The 20,487-nt window shown below is 36.2% G+C and overlaps 1 protein-coding gene across 4 annotated transcripts in view; it reads right to left on the bottom strand.

Moving 5' to 3' along the window:
• LOC136843320 (FAD-dependent oxidoreductase domain-containing protein 2-like) overlaps positions 1–20,487 on the bottom strand; it is a 217,614-nt gene that overhangs the window by 96,107 nt on the left and 101,020 nt on the right. For 2 of the 4 annotated variants that reach the window (XM_067111592.1, XM_067111593.1), the window contains exon 2: positions 7,566–7,611. The exons of the other annotated variants lie outside the window; for them this stretch is intronic. The gene's annotated coding sequence lies outside the window, so the exon portion shown is untranslated. The remainder of the gene's footprint in view (positions 1–7,565; positions 7,612–20,487) is intronic. 4 annotated transcript variants of the gene reach the window in all.

Here is a 20,487-nt window from a genome sequence, read left to right on the forward strand (position 1 = left end):
TTATACAGTAGATTGTAAAAGCTAAATAACTCCAAATTAGGAGGCTATGCTACTATTTTCTTCTTATGAACACTTATTCTATAGGGTTCAAAATATAATTCCTATACATATGAAAAACATATACATTTGATAGTTTTGTTACTAATTCAGTACTTGATAATATCAATCATGCGTACACTGATTACACGATGTCAAGAAATAGCGAACATAAAATGCATATTTACTAAAGCTAACTATTTTTAATTCAAATCAGATTTCCAATTTTCATTACCGCGTGACATACACTTAAGAAGTACATTATTTGTAGTTCAAAATACTGGTAAATTTAAATATATATATATATACATACATACATACAGGTATGTATAAATATATATAAATATATATATATATATATATATAAATATATATATATATATATATATATATATATATATATATATATATATATATATATTTATATATATATATAATTAAATGTATATAAATTTATATATATTTAAATATATATACATATACAGTATATATATATATATATATATATATATATATATATATATATATATATATATATATATATGCATTTATAATAATTTGTAAAATAAAATGCATCTCTAAATATCAAATAATTAAACATGTTACTACAACACACAATCTGGTTTTTACATTTATTCAGTTTCAAAGGCCTTATCCAAGATTTGTCCTCCTTCCTTCCCTTCCCCCTGATATCCTTTCATATCCACTGGCACTCATGACCTGGATTCGAAAAGTGTTACGATTTTCCACTTCTTATGACTGACTGAGATAATACCCTAGGCCCTAGGGTATTGAATCTTAACTTCCCTCAAGCTTCATTATCTAAACCTTTCGCTTCCACCCAGTTCTTACTGACATCGATGGATTTACTCGGATGAACAGAGTGAGAAGGCAATAGCACTTTGGTTGCTGTTTTAATACACACTCATTCATGCTCATCTCTGTTAAGCCTTTTACGACCAAAGCAACACCTACGATTCACTGACCAGAAATAGCTTGGCTAACAACAATTGTCGGGTTTCCACAATGTCTCTGAGAAAATAATACGCTCATAAGAGTGTTTTTTAACACCTTTTAAGATCATACAGGCAGCAGAGAAATATTTATCAATTGCATTCAAATATAGCTCTATCAGTCATAGAGAATTTCTCTATCTTGAAGTACCGTTGACCCACGGGATGGAAAAAATGACATTAGACGATCTGAATCATATCATATCAACAAAAATATTTTAAACGGCTGTTTACAACGAATTTTTAAGTTTACTCAGCAAGCCAGAAAATATAATTGCTGATAAATCTATTCATAACAATATTATAATGATTACAAAGAACACAAACAAAAAAAAAGAACGATAAGTACCCGTAAATAAATGCATATAAGGAGCTAACTTCTCCGCGTCGTCATCGAACTTGACCAGAACCTATCAAAGTTTTGAAATAGAGTTCCCGAATGGATCTCGGAATGCCCTCAGCCAAAACCGTTCCTATAACTCTCACCGCAAACAACCACCAGCGATATCCTCGTACTTCCCCTAACCCCCCCTCTGTGGTATCATGGGAAATTTCTCCCTTAAAATGTGCTCCTCTTGTATAAATCAAAGATATTTCTGTGGGGACGGAATTAGTATTTCTTTCCCCACTTGGCGTTACGACGTGCATCGTGCATGTGCAATTTTTTTTAATAGTTTTGGGGAGAAGATATAAAGGGCTTACTGTTAGTAATTTCAAAAATATAACAAAACGCTCCCACAGTTACGCTCACGATCTCATTTACATGATCTATACATACAATATATATATATATATATATATATATATATATATATATATATATATATATATATATATATATATATATATATATATATATATATATATATATATATATATATATATATATATATGTATATATATATTATAAATTTATATATAAGTATTCTTTTGGGTACAGTTTGCTGTACCCAAAAGAATGCTTATCTCTACACTCATCATTCTATGTCTTCTGCTGCACTGAGCCATCAATTGCCACCTAACCCAGAGCTTATTACAGCGCTGAAACACCTCAGTGTAAAACTCGCTTCCTAATCTTCAAACTTTCGTCATTAGCTGCGATATCATCTTTCCCTTCCATTACTGACGAAGGACGCGCCGCCAGAACGTTATTGATTGTTTATCATCGCTTTATTGGATCGCTTGAAAAATGCTCTACTTTTCAGGTGCTGAGAGAGAGAGAGAGAGAGAGAGAGAGAGAGAGATATGCTGCTTCAGTTGCTGAGAGAGAGAACCTGAAAATCCTCCCTGGAGTTGAGAAACAGTTCAAACAATTCTACCGTTCCTCATTAAAATGTCTTATCTAAATAGTCTAACCAGCAACTAAGAGAGAGAGAGAGAGAGAGAGAGAGAGAGAGAGAGAGAGAGAGAGAGAGAGAGAGAGAGATGCTGCTTCAGATGCTAAGAGATAGAACCTGAAAATCCTCCCTGGTGCCGAGAAACAGCTCACCCAATTCTACCCTATTTTATTATTATAAACAATCTTATCTATAGCCTAACCAGCAACTAAGTACTTACCACTCAAACTAGTCTTTTGAATAAGCGGAATCACCAAACCTCCAACTGACTGAAACAAAAATATATTACATCACAGAGAGTACTGCGCTTAAAAAAAAAACCACTTCCTCTCGGACTAATCCAATCAATAAATGCAGAGAAAAACATAAAAAAAAGTACAGAAGAATCTGATGAAAGTCATGCTCAAAGAAGCAGAGGGAAAAGGTCGCTAAGGGACAAGCATTTCACCAGTAAACTACCGAGGTTGCTGACCTCTCTCTCTCTCTCTCTCTCTCTCTCTCTCTCTCTCTCTCTCTCTCCCTTTCCGAGCGACCTGGATGAAAAGAAAGGGACAAGGAGCAGAGGAGATAAAAATTTAGGTCAGCAAACGCATAGCAGACATAAAAAAAGAACAGGATTAAGAGAACGGGAGAAGTGGAGAGGACGGACGTAAGAGCATGTTAAATCGAGCCTCGTCATGGGGGGAGGGGGGAGGGGGGAGAAGCATGAAGATGAAAAGATGGGAAACAATTTAGGGAAGTTGGGAACAGTAAAAGTGGATATGCAGGGAAAGCAAAGAGAACGCAAGAAAAAACGGGAATAGCAAACTGCGCGTGCAGAAAGAGGAGAGAAGAGTTTGCGATGGTTCATTGAAGTTAACAAAGCGTGATAATTGACGAACGCACGAGCAGAGTTGACAAGAGCGAACTACTGCACTGGGTAAAAATTAAAATGAATATAAGGTAAAAGTGCGATAACAAAAAGATGAATGAAAACATTGAAGGGTATAAGCATGTACTCTTAAAAATATGCACACACACATGAGAGAGAGAGAGAGAGTTACAAACTCACACGTACAACGTTTCTCCCGAAACTTGAGAGCATAGATAGGTAAACTGATAAGGATCCCCGGGTTTCCGAGTCAACTATATGGCTTAACTTGGCTCCCAACCCGCCATCTTGCAACACCCCACAGGAATGATATCATGCAGCTTGAACAGCGCAAACATAAATCGAGCCTTGAAGAGAGAGAGAGAGAGAGAGAGAGAGGGGTGGGGGAGGAGAACCTGTAACCTGCAATGTACAGGAATTTTCTATAAAAGATCTTTTCCTGTGGATGAAAATCCCCAAGAATAAAAACGCCAGAAATGGCTGGTATTTTAAAAGGAAATTAATGCTGCACCCTCATCTCTTTCCATTTCCTTACTTAATTTTATCCCTCGCCCTCCTAAACCTCTTGACTCTATCTTTCCCAAAGATAGACGACTGGCTGTGTGCCATACGAAGGAGATAAGCTAAGGAAATGAACGGTGAACTTATCATGACAACTGAAGACAAACCACGTCCCAAGAACTCAGTCTAAGGTTTTTGGTCCGAGGTTCGCTCAGTTGAATGTCATATGGAGTGTGAGTGGAAAAGGTAATTTTTTTTCTATTAAATCATATAATTTCTTTGATTTACTTATCATTTTCCATATAATATAACATATTAAATCGTCTAAGGTTTGCTCAATTGATTATCTTACGGAGTGTGAGTGAAAAAAACACCACTTCTGTTTGATTAAAAATTAACTATTACTTTCATTGGCTTATTTTTTCCAGACGTACCAGTTTCATCACTAATACAGACGATAGGAGTTAATCCATTCCATAGGAATTAATCCATTCCATAGGAATTACGACACGTAACTTCGGCTGCAGATAAGAACCGAGGTCTCTGGATATATCAAAGGGCATTAAATGCATTAGAATGTTAATGAACAAAATATATTCACACACGAATACATAATACCATTTGACTAAGCGTGGGTACCTATAGACATATACTGTACAATAATATTTAACAACCTGTACTCATTCACATATTTTATACAAAGATAAGATTCTGTATACACAGTTCTCCTGACACACCAAAAAAGGAAGCACCTCCAGAAGCTACGATAATAATAACAGGAAGAAAAACGTGAAAAAGAAGTAAACTTAATTTCACAGATGCACGAAAGTATTTCGTCAACAAAATCGAAACGGTCGTTTTACCATTTATTGGGAAACGCAAAGAAGAATAAATCCTTACATATGCCATTGCCACCAGATTTCTGAGCTTCTTAGTAAATCAACAAATAGCATTATTTCAACAACAACTTCAGAAATTGTATTTAATGCTTTTATACGATATTACATCGAATTGTATCCTTGAAGCAACCATTTGGACACATTAATAATGTGAAGGTATACAGGTGCACAGGCCTTGCAAAGATCTTCCCCAAAAGGAAATTTATAAACGATTAAATATTCTAGAACTACAAGAATTACAAGAAAGTACAATACTATGTAACAACCTGTACTCATTCACATCGAAGTGCAAACCCAAATGGCAAGCGCAAGTATTTCAGGCACAGTCAAAACCTTGAATAAGTTCCAGAAAAATAAGCATAAATAAAACACCCTTTACGGGCAACAAATCACAACCCTCAGTATTTGTGAGTATGTACCAAACTGCCGCCCACGCTTTCCCCTAGGGGAGAAATCGCCATCATTTCATTCTGCTTTATAGGCAATTCCCTAAATCCTTTCCCTTTTTCATCACTGCCACCGTAATTCTTCCCTCTTTTAAAAAATTAATTGGTCGCTCGTAAAAACATTCTCCTAAAATATTACCAGCTCTCTCTCTCTCTCTCTCTCTCGTGATTTCGAAAATTCACCACTTTGGGAATCTAAGCCCTTAATACTCTCATTACCGAAGCCCACAGTAAAGTTCGAATTACGAAGGGATCTGCAAATGCTTCTGTTTAGGGCGAAAATAATTTCTATCAAAAGCCCATCTAATTGAAAATGAGAGAGAGAGAGAGAGAGAGAGAGAGAGAGAGAGAGAGAGAGAGAGAGAGAGAGAGAGAGAGAGAGAGAATTATTCTTTTGTCTCGATATGAAAGGGTTGTTCAAGAAACAGTTCTTTGCCTCTGACATTCACTCTGTTAATGGCATCCCTGAATAAGATATAAAACTGAACCTTTATCACCCTCTCAGTAGGTCTCATTTCGTATGAGGTCTCCTTGGCACAAATAAACGATGATGAATAAGATGACAAGGACTTAGGTATCACTGGGAGCTTCGGGCTTTTGCTAGACGTTCCCTACGCATTATTTATGAGTGAAATTTTGTATGCAACATGTGAGGGTTATGTACCTCTTTTGGATCTCTCTCTCTCTCTCTCTCTCTCTCTCTATTCACATTTTATTTACATAAACACACACACACATATATACACACACACACACACACACACACACACACACATATATATATATATATATATATATATATATATATATATAATATATATATATATATACATATTATGAAGACCTCTCATTCTTTTCTTTATTCCATATATTTACCCAACCTCTCTACCCTCATATATACGTACATTACATATAACATGTTACACATCCAGTACTGACTTACGAAGAGGCACAGCCGTTCAAAATCTTGACAGCGCACAGACTTCAGAGAGTCTACTCGTTTTCAGGAACGTTAAATTCGACAAACTGGAATTTGTAATCAACAAATGAAAATTAACCATTGCCTGCAAAATAATACAATAAACTCCTCCTCATACAACGCACCAGAGCGTTGGTTCAGGACTAATTTTCCGAAAACGAAGGGAATTCGGTTTGTTAATCATGTATCAAAACAGCCCTGCATTATGAGGGCTCATTCAATTATTACCGTACCGGCAAATGAACAGCAAACATGACATGAATCATCATGGTTTGTGAAAAATCAAGTACGTCAATGTTATGGATCTGAACAATTAAATCTCTGAATGATTATTATGTAAAGGTAACCGTATCCCGTTGATGACTGATAGATGATACTTGGATTACAGTGATACACTGGCGCAAGCCAAATTAAAGACATATAATTATAAGAAGAAATCATATTTATCAGAAATGACATTATTACGATGATACGACTGAAGATGTAAGTAAATAATGAAGTAAATGGACCGCTCGTATGGCCTGTATACAATACATGTAATTAAATGAAGCGCTCATATACCCCATATAAGGGGAATCAATGAACCGCTCATGTAGCCTATAAGTCTATTCACAAGGAAATGAACCTCTCATATAGCCGAAAAGCCTATTTACAAGGAATTAATGAAACTTTGATAAAGCCTAAAAGCCTATTTACAGAGAAGTAAATAAACCTCTCATATAGCCTATAAGCCTATTTACAGGGAAGTAAATAAACCTCTCATATAGCCTATAAGCCTATTTACAGAGAAGTACATAAGCCTCTCATATAGCCTATAAGCCTATTTACAGAGAAGTAAATGAACCGCTTATATAGCCTATAAGCCTATTTACAGGGGAGTAAATAAACCTCTCATATAGCCTATACAACTATATACAGAGAAGTAAATAAACCTCTCATACAGCCTGTAAGCCTGTTTACAGGGAAGTAAATAAACCTCACATATAGCCTGTAAGCCCGTTTACAGGGAAGTAAATAAACCTCTCATATAGACTGTAAGCCTGTTTACAGGGAAGTAAATAAACCTCTCATGTAGCCTGTAAGCATATTTGCACGGAAGTAAATGAACCACTCATATAGCCTAAAAGCCTATTTACAGAGAAGTAAATGAACCGCTCATATAGAATATAAGCCTATTCACACGGAAGTAAAAGAACCGCTCATATAGCCTATACATAGGGAAATACATGAATCAGACAATAAGGTCTAGAGGATTTTCTAACCTGCCTTGATTACATTTATACTGTTGTAATCAAGAATTACTCCAGAGCATCTGTATTTTACCATCACTTCTCATCCAATCAGATAAAAAGGCATAACGTGAAATGTATTTGACTTTTACACAGACAAATACAACAGGACTGATATCGTTTTGTAAACTTCGCTTGAAGAGTTCTCTTTCCTTATCACGGAAAGTACAAATAAAGGATGAAGAAAAACTCACGGCTCTTGAAACACACGCTGAAATCTCTTCTAGGTCGCTCGTTTACCTGGAAAGAGAAAAGAATCTTTCATACATAAACATGATATAGCGTTTTAGTTGCCTTGTCTAGACACAGACTTATCTTGAAATCGAAAGAAAACTACGTACGTTTTACTTCTGTAACATTTTTTTCTTTTGCAAACTCTATGAATTCTAAATACCCCGTCATTATCATATGACAGAATGTCAAAGTGTAGTTTGCACGAAAATCCTATGCGTCTGAACTAGAAGAGAGTCTGTAAATTGCTCGAGAAAGGTTTGTAAACTGTAACTAAAGCGGATCAAGCTTTATCGCAGATAGTAAAAAGAAAAATTGCAAGGCAATAATCAGAACAAAAACAAAAAGGCTATGAACTAGATGGGGAGGTCGCCTAACATACTAAGTTAATGGGTACCGTACTGCGCTTTTGAAGTTGTGCAGACAAAAAAAAAAAAAAAAAAAAAGTGGATTCTGATTAGCACGTATGTCAGATATATTAGGTACAATCAATAGGCTTTGCCTTGAGGTGGTGGTATCCGAATTTTAACTTTGTATGCGTTGCTAAGTCACCGGGTGGCAAGATACGACGAAGAGAGAGGTAAAAAGATCATTATTAAGCATGTTTTAGGGGGCCGCACTTCTTAATTACGTCGGATAAATGAATGGCAGCGGGATACGAGGTGTAACTAACCAAAGTTTTCACGATGCTATTCAAATGGAAAAAAATGACGTACACAGATTCAATCAAATACTCAGAAAGTAAAAGCAAAGTCGATACGGTAGAGTGAGAGATAATACGAAGAAATGTGTTAAAGCTGCAGAAAGAAATGGTAAAAAATACGAAATGTACAAAAAAAAAAAAAAAAAAACATTGCGAAAGGGGTGTTTACAGTGAACCCCCAGATCTTAAAAAACTCCTGAGGCTAGAGGACTGCATTTGGTAAGTGGATCATCCACCCTCCAATCATCAAACATACCAAATTGCAGCCATCTAGCGTCAGTAGTTTTTATTTTATTTAAGGTTAAAGTTAGCCATAATCGTGCGTCTGGCCGTGGTTAAAGTTTCATGGGCCGCGGCTCGTACAACATTATACCAAGACCACCGAAAGATAGACCTATTTTCGGCGGCCTTGATTATACGCTGTACAGAACTTTTTTTTTCTTTTGCTTTGGACAACAGAGGCCTTTAATTTTCTGTTGAACAGAACATTCTACGGCCAAAAAGGTTATTATAATATTCTTGAAAACATTAGTAAACAAAGCCACAAATACTGGACCCTTGGCTTTAGATGGGTAACCTATAGGCATTTCAGCTCCTTGAAAATGTACATATATAAAGTACATAAGTAAACACACATATCCACATATAAATCAACCAGTAAGCTGTTCCCCTAATAGGGGAGGGTCGATAACAACACCAAAAAAAAGTCACTACCACATTCATCCTTTAAACCCAAATCAAAAATGAGCCTCCGTGCAAAAGACGTTCACATCAGCCGATCCATCGCATTCTTGGTCTACCTCTCCTCTTAACCCTTCGCGCCCCATCTACTTCCGAATTATGCGTCCCTTTCATTAGCCAATTGTCCCCCTTTTTGGTCATGTGATCTTACAACTTCAAAGCTCTCCGATTCCTCTTTTAAGCCATATTAAACTTCATACCACATCGTCTAATCTTTAAATTTCTCATCCTTCCACTCTCCATTTCAGTCAAACGGCTCCCAGCATTTTTTTAAATTTATACTTAAAACATCCACAATTCACTTCCATAAAAGAAACTCCCTAGCATTCACTGCTTTTGCTTCCTCAGATGCCCTATTTAAAAACCTCACGCTATCGTTGCTTCCCTTACTCCGTGATTTTGTTTTTCTTCCATCCCACGGTCAAATTTTGTCTTAAGTACCTGTATAAATCAACTATTTTGAATCTTCCATCTCCCTATTTTACGCTCTCATGGCTTTACTTTTGTTTAAGCTTATTTTCAACTTTATCAGAAACACTTTCCTCTTAAAACCATCCTGACAGTCTACTCCTATGTAGCTTCTCTAGATTATCACCAACCAATGCAATGGCAAACATCAACGATTCTACACTCCCTACCAGACCATTTTTACCATTACACAACCTTGCACCTATGTCTCCACTTTAAATGAATACTATTACTATTCCTTTCATTACAAAATAGAGTAGAACAGTGGTTCTAAATCTTTTTTTTTTTAGTGATGGCACCCTAACTAATGTAATCATTACCGTGGCACCCCTTCTTCACCATCCCACCATATCGCATGAATTAACATATACATATGTGTGTGTGTGTGTGAGTGTGTTTGTGTGTCAATAGAGTAGAAACACTGATAATAATTATATGAAGACTTCTGCAAACTTTATTTTTTTTTTTTTTACAAATGTTCACTGAGGTGACCTAGCCGAGACAAAATTCATGACAACCTTGCGGCACCCCTAGGCACTGTCTGTGGCACCCCAGGGTGCCACGGTACCCAGTTTGAGAATCACTGGAGTAGACATAAAGAAGCCATAAAGATAACACGTCCCTGGCTAAGATCAAATATTGTACAAGCTGTACTATCATCGTAAAGCTTCTGATCACTAACGGAACCTTTGCATTTTATCTCTATTCATTCTTTCGTGAGTTTTCTCTGTGCCTGGTGTATCACACACAGCATTTTAAATATGCTTCTTGCACCCGGAATATTTATGACCTTACTTTTCCGCTCAAAAGACAGAACACAGAGCAACATGCTGAAAGGATTATATCAAACCAGAAATATGAAATAAACTGGGAGGAGGAAATTCAGATTTATAATACTCTTAGAGGTACTACACAGCCCATACTACTGAATATGGCTTCCCTATTTACTGCTAAAGGAAAACACAAAGATACTGAAATGAAAAGCTACAGCAAACACTCAATACGGGAACGGAATGCCCACAAAACTGAACTAAAGATTCTCTCTCTCTCTCTCTCTCTCTCTCTCTCTCTCTCTCTCTCTCTCTCTCTCTCTCTCTCTCTCTCTCTCTGTGCACTCAAGTAATTCGCAGTCAATCAGTCTCATGTAAGAAGACACGTGGATATAAAATACTTAATTATTCAAGCGTTCAATAATTGTCTTACTTCAGAGTCAAGTATGAAACCCTTGCTCAATTAACTGCCAAATTATCGATGACCTTTTCATCAAATCAATGAAATCAGCAAGAACTACCCTAAAAATAACCGGGCCATTCAACTTTATCTTTCCTCCTAATGAACAACTTTGTCATTTCACTGAAACATACTGTCACTCCATTTGCACCTTACTTTCAATCTTGCACATAAACATCCGAATTTTAAGTTAATTTTACATGACATCTTCTAGATTCCCGCGTGCTAAGTACATTCATATTCCCCCTGAATCCCCTCACTTCTACTTCCAACCTTTTCTGCAATGCATAATGCTTCATTACCATTCCAATATAGGATGTATAGGATTTTTCCTTTTGCCAAACAATAATAAAGTGCAGATTTAATAACCATTAAAAATGCTTCAACTCTTGTATGTACCTTTCAAGCTTTCTCTCGGAACCCTTTAAAACTTTCATTTCTTTCTGACAGCTTTCCCTCTAACCCTCCTCGTTATTACGGTATTCTTATTTTAGTTTCAATTAGAGTTTCCGCTACCCTGAAATTTCTTTCCAAATATACTTTTTTCCTTCACCCCTTTGATTATTCACAGTGACTAATTTTTACTATTTCTCCTTATGCTTGCCCACACACGATGGTACCACCCGCAAACACAACTGGCTGGTAATTCAGAATGTGATAAATTTTATCAGGTATAAATACAATTCAACATCTACATATATCAACATACAATCGGGCAAGGGCGCACCCACTCTCTCTCTCTCTCTCTCTCTCTCTCTCTCTCTCTCTCTCTCTCTCTCTCTCTCTCTCTATATATATATATATATATATATATATACATACATACATGAAACCGTGTTCAGAAACAAATAAATAAAAGCAGATTGTTGAAGAGGGGAAAGAGATATACTCTGAATACATAAACAGAGAGAGAGAGAGAGAGAGAGAGAGAGAGAGAGAGAGAGAGAGAGAGAGAGAGAATGTTATTCCACACCGGCGGGTGAGGACTACCTCGCCGAAATTCCCCCGGTTTTAATTATAGAGTGGCATTTATTCTGACGGAGCAGTGATCGCCCTAAGCTTGTGTTTTAGTCTCTCCGCCTTCGGCTACAACCCATTGCAATAGCAGGCCAAAAGGAACATAAATCATTGCTTAGGTCAACAGCGGCAAAATGAATTTACAGGAACATGCCAACAATTGAACCCAGAACCTCTCGGTATGTTCTCTTCCTTGATTTCGGTTTATTTATACGCACAAATTAATTAACGTTACAAGACTTGGGGATAAATAATAAATGGCTAAGTCAAGAATGACACCTTATGCGATAGAAACCCACAAGCAAATTTCTTTATCCTCTTCCATTCTTGGTTCATTTAGCAACCACAGCTTTAAAGTGTACTCATTTCAACTGGCAGTTGCGCTTGAACTTAATTACGAACTATTAACAACGCCACTCCTGTTGTACATTTATGCCGTTTCACCAGTCCCTAGTTTTAGATTTCTGTAAAAGAAAACTACTGAGATAGCTTATCTGTCCGTCCGCACTTTTTCTCTCCGCCCTCAGATCTTAAAAACTACTGAGGTTAGAGGGCTGCAAATTGGTATGTTGACCATCCACTCTCCAATCATCAGACATACCAAATTGCAGCCCTCTAGCCTCTGTATTTTTTTTTAATTTTATTTAAGGGTAAAGTTAGCCATGATCGTGCGTCTGACACCTACAGCAGCCACCACCGGGCTGTGCATCAACCAAACATCGAAATTTCTCTATAAATAAGATTTTGACCTTGCCGTAAGAATCGGCAGGTTGTTCTTTTTAACATTCTCGTTCGTAATAAGTTCAAGCGCAACTTCCAATTAAAATGAGTATTCTTTAAGGCTATGGTTGCTAAATGAACCAAGAATGGAAGAGGAGAAATAAAAAAAAAAATCTGTCGATGGGAAACATACTCCTCGGCAGGGACAAAATTCATGAGAAACAGCCACTGACTGAAAATAAGTGTTTGAAGGAAACACCTATCCAATATGTGGGAACACAAATAAAAAAAATCGTGCACCGTACTATAAAATTCAGTAATAACGGATGTTCAAGTTAGTATCATGAAATGCAGTTAACCACAATCAAAGGCAACAATTAAATAACGGATGTTAAAGTTAGTATCATGAAATGCAGTTAATCACAATCAAAGGCAACAATTAAATAACGGATGTTAAAGTTAGTATCATAAACTGCAGTTAACCACAACCAAAGGCAAAAAAAAAAAAAAAAAAAAACATATAAGACGAAATAAAGAACAGTGATGCATAAACAAAGTCCAATAACGCCAGAGAACTTAATAAATACCAGGGGCTAAAATAAAGGCACCAAATCGACGTTCACTGGATATTTCTGCGCACAAAGAAAACCAATTGTCCTACACCTGCTGCCTCTTACGTCTTGCGAAACGACCGTTGTAAACGAGCCCACAAAGGAGAGCAGGTCTCACCACTCCTTTCTAATACCAACCTATCCATTACCGGGAAGGACCCTAAAAATAACTGATGATGTCATACAATGGATGACGGCCTTCAGACGACATAAGGCAAAAATCAGGTCACCCACAGAAACAAATATATATACATATATAAATATAAATATATATATATATATATATATATATATATATATATATATATATATATATATAAATAAATATATATATATATATATATATATATATATATATATATATATATATATATATATATATATATATATATATATATACGTATGGTTAGATCTAGCTCCAAATGTGCTAATTGGGTGGTGGTACGTACCATGAACATATTCAACAACCATTATGATCATTAACATTCAATATCCAAGAGCAAACAGGAAGAAAAAATAAACCTTGGCGTTTCATGGAGGCCTTTCACCGCCTCTAAAACTTCACAGTACAGTACACACAGCTGTGTCAGGAAGACTCTTCCACAATTTTGCAGTGAAGGAAACAAAAGACTCCGCGTACTGCGCTATGCAATATCGAGGTACGCAGCAGAATATGGATGAGGATACTCTGCAAAATATAGTTAAGAGAATGAATTCCCAGAGACACAGGTACTAACGGAAATTGCGGCATTCTTTGTTGAAACAGAGCTTATGGATGAAAGACTTTTTTTTTCGGAAAAGAGAAAGCGACGGGCAAGAAGGGAACATGTTTCTGGACTTTCGTTTTGAAGTGATGCCATACACTACGACTCTTTTTGAGGCAAGCCAAATGGTTCATGGAACACAGATGAAGGTAGGTGATTCCCCATTTTGAGATAATTGGTATGAGTGATTCATTTGCTCTATACAAGGACAGAAAGTACTACGGAAATCTATAAAAAAAAAGAAACTACTCACAGGAGAGGTATATACACGTGAAATTTAAAAGAACAGCCAGGTCCCCTATTTTGGGATAAACAGTTATCCCAAAGTATTCTATAGTTATTTCTTAACTAAAAATACTTCAATGCTTAAATATTTTGAAGTATCGGAAATACGCGATCAAGGGGTAAGAAGGATATTGGTCTTGTACGCATTGAAACGAACCAGGCTTTTGCTTCACACATTCAGGGTATTAGAAAATTCAGAATTAATGAGATCCCTTTAAAAAAAAAGGATAATTGTTGTGACGCAGAGTCATTTGCAAATGACTGAGCATTCAAAGCTTTTTTTTTTCATATTTTCATAAACGAAAACACAGGAAAATTAATGAGAGAGCTAGTTCAAAGAAGCCAGGACTACTAAGAAAGAAGGGGACAGACGTAACGTCTCAAATTACAACGAAAAAAATACTAGTCTGATACGTAAGTCAAAGGAGTACAGCGACAAGTAAAGCTCCTGGGTCACAAAGGCATCTATATCGGTTTACCTCAGTCAGTTTTCTTAATTTAGAGCGGAAATCAGTAATGTTCAACTGATTTTAAAAAGTAAGCAAGTTCTCAAGTGGTATGAAGACGGTTTAAGACTCAGTGATAATGCAAAAACTTTTAATGCTTAAAAATTGATGGGTGCTTATACAACTCATATCTTAGTAACCAGAAAAACATTTAACTGATAATATGGTAGTCAAGCTTGCATTTGATAGTAATTTTTCAAGGCTTGGTTGAATTGCAACTAGTAGCTTCATACTATAATACTAAGTGCTTAACAATGGGTACAAAGTTTTAAGGAACCTTATTTATCTTATACGCGTATTCATTACGTGCGATGGTCTCAACTTTTGGTTTCAGTTCCACTTCTGTAAAGATATATAATGTTAACGGAAAGTTGTACCACTTAAGTAAAAATAGGTAGAAAAACCTGAAATTTTAAAAGAGAGAGAGAGAGAGAGAGAGAGAGAGAGAGAGAGAGAGAGAGAGAGAGAGAGAGAGAGAGAGATTCGTGTACTGCTATAACTATATTCCAAAAATGCTCTGGATACATAAAAATTTAAAGCAGAAGTCATCATCTGCGTCCCCTTACCTACTTGCATTACCTACACACGTTCTGTGAACGATAATGACCGTCAAGATTTCACCTTCCACCTTCTGAGGAAAATCGTCTTCGTGCTTATGAAATAAGAAAAATTCACCAAAAAATAATAATACTCCAATTTGTATAAAATTCTGAAACAGTGACAATGAAAAACATTTCAAGTAACAGTAATATCACCAACTATATACGAGTATATAATGGATATTATTACTATTTACGTTTATCACTGTAATAATAATGACAAAACTAACGAAACAATATCCAAAGTTCTCCAAACTCTGCCGCCAACTGCAATGTTGTTTCTTCATGCACAGCTAATATGCACAATGAATGAAGTTAATGTTGCAATCGGCTTAAACACTAGCTGCAGAGTCCAAAGTTTATTTTAACATAGCTGCAAATTCTAATATTCGTTTCCAACAATAAAACTACGACTGATTTTCCACAATAAAGATTAAATGTATTCAAGCAATTTCACAAAAGCTGACAATATTCTGCTTTTCTTAATATTATGCTTTTTACTCTTCCTCTTCATCAATGGAGATACATATCGCGGAAAAGAAAAAACATTTATATATATATATATATATATATATATATATATATATATATATATATATATATATATATATATATATATATATATATATATATATATATATATACATACACACACACAGCACTCGCAAGACAAGACGTTAATTTTTTGTCAGATTGCTACGTTCTTCGGTTATTTTCACCAATCTTGTTTCAATCATGAACAACGATACTCGGTTTCCGCCTGGCACGGTAAAGTGAAAATAATCCCAAAAAAGTCAGCAAATAATCAGCTAATCTTCTCAGCAATGATATAATACTTTCGCGAACAAATAATTACACAAGGTAAAAAAGAACCTTTATAAAGAAAGAAAATGCAAACGTGGAAAAGCCTCACACACGAAAGAAATAAAAAATTATTGTTTAATTAAGTACTCGTACATGATAATGAAATTACTGAAAACAAAAAACAGTAATGGAGTGAAAAATACATTCTAGTGTCTTTACAGACGAACTTCAAAGAGGAATCGTAACTATATGAAATGAATGCTGGCGCAAAATTCACTAGGGACATCATTTTTTATTTCTCAGTTCTTAAAATAAAGTAACTAAAATTGCTACTGGCAAAAAGTAGCAAAATACTATACGAAGCCAAGGTTCAGTTACACAGGAAAAAATCGTAACTGATATTTTATTTACCTTTTTTCTAATGTAAAGAGCTCCACCACAAGTAAAGCACCACAAACATGGATCTGAGCTACAGGAAGCTAACGTTACAAGGTTCCTGAAACCTCCCTGTGATACGAATCGAAAACATCGCCGAAGCAAATACAGCCAAGCTCGGGAAGAACACGTTATGCGAAAGAAAATATTGACTGAGGAGGTGAGCGTGTGCTGTGGGAAGGGGAGGGGGAGGGAGAGAGAAAACTGAGTTGGAGCTTGGGGGGAGGGGAGTGAGAGGGAGGAAACTGAGGTGGAGCTGAGGGGAGGGGGGAAGTGGGAGGGGAGGAATTCGATTGGGAGTCGCCTCCTCCATAAATATATATGAATGAAGTGAGGAGGTTACACATCACTAATTCCCTCCCCCCTCCAGCCAAAGAAAATCCATTAAAAGAAGAAAGAATCAGAGGACATTAAAAATCTTCTTATTAACAAGAGTACAGGTAGCAAGGGCAGTAGTGAGAGGACTTAGCTTAAAAATGTCTCTGAATATAACCAAATGTTGCCCAAAAAACTAAAAAGGATCCAGGACTGAAACCCAAGACCAAGATAATCACAAGCCCCCCTCCTTCCCGCCCACTCTTCTCGGAAAGAACCGCAGGTGGGTGTCACCCACCAAGACCCATTTCCCGCCGGATGCTTTTTCCGCAAAGTCATCCATTGCCAGGCAGCCGCATTTTACCGAGAACTGTTACCAGAGGATGACAAGGAGTTAAAGGAGGAGGAGGAGGAGGAAGAGAAAATGATGATATAATGGAAGGGGATGAAGTGAAATAACAGTGAAATGAACGGAGGCCGGGAGGAGGAGGAGGAGGAGGAGGAGGAGGAGGAGGAGGAGGAGGAGGAGGAGGAGGAGGAGGAGGAGGAGGAGGAGGACAAGAATGAAGAAGAATAAGGAAAAAACTAAAGGGCAGACTTTGTATGGAGAAAAAACACAGGAAAAGTGGATAAAGGTGTAAAAGTAATCCAGTAGGTTGCTCTTTTCACTGGAATGACTTCAGGTAAGGTGTTCCGTATTTAACAGAAGCACGTGTGCTGAAAGATGATTTACACTTCATTTTGTTATATGAAGAGAGAGAGAGAGAGAGAGAGAGAGAGAGAGAGAGAGAGAGAGAGAGAGAGAGAGAGATACTAAAAGTAAAACAAAATTCCTCACTATTTTGGAAACCAAATATATCTTCATTGCATCTTCTGGAAAATATCTTACTAATACTAGAATGATTAAATACATAGTTACTTCTTGACACAGGAAATGAAGAGCGGACAATAATTTTTCAGACGTTATTCCCATTGCGTATACCTTCATACAGAAGAAGAAAAATGGACATCACCTTGCAAAGCAAGCATATATATATATATATATATATATATATATATATATACAGTATATATATATATATATATATATATATATATATATATATATATATATATATATATATATATATATATATATATATATATATATATAATTTAGCGTGAGTGTGATAATCGTATGAGGTAACATTTTTCTGGATAATTTTACATGATAAATACTGCATTCTTGTATTTCTGCTTTTACTGTTACTATTAGTTATACATTAGCCGTCGGCTTAAAAAGCTACGTAAACTATACTAGAGTTTAAAGGGACTGATAAAATAGCCTCTTATAATAAACTAGAAAATTAAGAAAAATAAACTCGCCCTTGGTATAAAATGCACAAAATCTGAGAGAAGAAAACCAAAAAGGTCTAAAAAGTTTTGAATGTAAAGGAGTAAAGAGAAAGTGTAATACATTGCTTACGGAAATGAGCACAGAGTTATTCCCTGGAAATGTAAAAACAACGCTTCTGCAACAAGAGTTCTGTCTCCTTTTAAATATTGCAGTATTTCTGTTCTGAATTAAATAGTAGTCCAGCAAAAGACAGGGACGGTGTAAGAAATTATATCTCCCAGGATAGAATTTAGTGGTTCTGTTTTTCTTTAAACTGACGAAGTGTAGATGACAGGTATATCGATTCTCAGCTGCTGTGCCTTGTTTCATTGCCTACTGTAAAATGTTTAGAGAATACGTACATGAAAGGCGCACAGCCCCTCAGTGCATGGGCCTAATTTCGAACTTGATTCCTGAAACACACTACAGTTTTCGTCCTAAATCCTGCCCTGACTCTAGACTGCATGAATGATAGAAAAATAGAACTAATAAAATACAAAGAAATCTACAGTATTACACCCAGCCAGACCCTAAATGACCCCCAAAGAAAAAACATATCAAATCTATCTACACACAACTTTCGACTCAGATACTGCAGCATCAACAGGTTGATACCGTTCTGGTTTTCAAGATTTATTTTGGGATGACGCTGTTAAGCAATGCTTTCTCACTGACAACAACCTACCACTGCCAACAAACTTCCAGGTTCATAATTCACTGCTTAGACCAACAGAGGCACAATAGGCTTTTCGATAACATGGTTAAATCACTCGGCCCTGCCACGCCTCTCTCATTGTTATCACGGTTATCATGATAATACAGATGAGGTCTCACACACAAACACACACACACACACACACACACACACACACACACACACATATATATATATATATATATATATATATATATATATATATATATATATATATATATATATATATATATGAAATTCTATTACAATGTACACAGATACATCTTTCTACTGCACGTGAATAACAGGATCTGGAAAAAGGCAGGATTCCGAGCCCCCAATTAAAACCAAAGTGAAGTATAGAAACAATAAAACATCAAGAAACGAGAAAAATATTTTTCAAAAAATGGCCACCATATAAAGGTACGATGTTTCAATCTCCGATCAGAACAGAGATTGAGCCGAGATACGTAAAAGTCAATCTCTCTCTCTCTCTCTCTCTCTCTCTCTCTCTCTCTCTCTAACCCTCTGAACTAACTTGGACGAAAATGGAGGCTGAGATCGAACACCAAATTCGTGGCTTATTTTGACCAGTAAACCACGTAATCAATGGTTAAATAGAAAATTTGGCCCACAAAGTAACATGACAGTCAAAACGATTATCACCCACGATGCAGCATTACTTTTACACAAAAACATCACTGCTAGAACATCCGCGAACATGAACATCGACGTAATGGAAAGACTAAAAAGAGGGAATCATATGGAGAGATAAATCAGTCGCTCCCTCTTCCAGCCCATAATACCACTGGATACAGGCTAAATGACTTCCACAAACACACGTGGTTGGCTTGTTTACACTTGTCGACTGGAATTCTTAACTTCCTACTTTCCAAGACCTTTTAACCTTTTGGATAGGGCCAATGTCTGAGAACCTGGTATCCCCAGAAGGAATGTACGAAGTGCAAAGGCCGATGGGATGGGCAATCTAACGCCCTTTTCTAGCCCATGTCCGAATGCTACGAGAAAACGGAAAGAGAAGGGAGAATGACGGGCTTAATCATGTACAGGTGATGGACCTTCAGCCTCTGAAAGGAAGAGGCATAAAAGAATCAGGAAAAACAGTAGCATGAAGAGAACTCCAAAACCTCGTAGTAGAGGGGAAAGAAATCGTCACTCGACATGCAGCTTTGTGCTACGAAATATGCTTGATAGATGACCGACAACACAGTCAAAACACACTATTCCTGAATAATTCACGATGAATTTCCGACTTTCAAAATATTATTGTCCGTATGTTCACATGCACTGATTTTATTCAAGAAGTCGTTCTTTTTTACACTGTTACTGATGTGCTTTTAAAGCTATCATTTGTGAAAAAAATCCATTCAATTTCTTTTGTCCACATACGAAATGCAACTTGAAAGAAACGACCAACATTTTTATATTAAAAATTGAAGAATCCATAGCCACTTGAAGACAGCATTTTACCCACACACACACACAAACACACGCACATAAACATACATACTTTTATATATATATATATATATATATATATATATATATATATATATATATATATATATATATATATATATATATATATATATATATA

Source organism: Macrobrachium rosenbergii, chromosome 11, assembly GCF_040412425.1.
Source record: "Macrobrachium rosenbergii isolate ZJJX-2024 chromosome 11, ASM4041242v1, whole genome shotgun sequence".
Lineage (NCBI taxonomy): Eukaryota > Metazoa > Arthropoda > Malacostraca > Decapoda > Palaemonidae > Macrobrachium > Macrobrachium rosenbergii.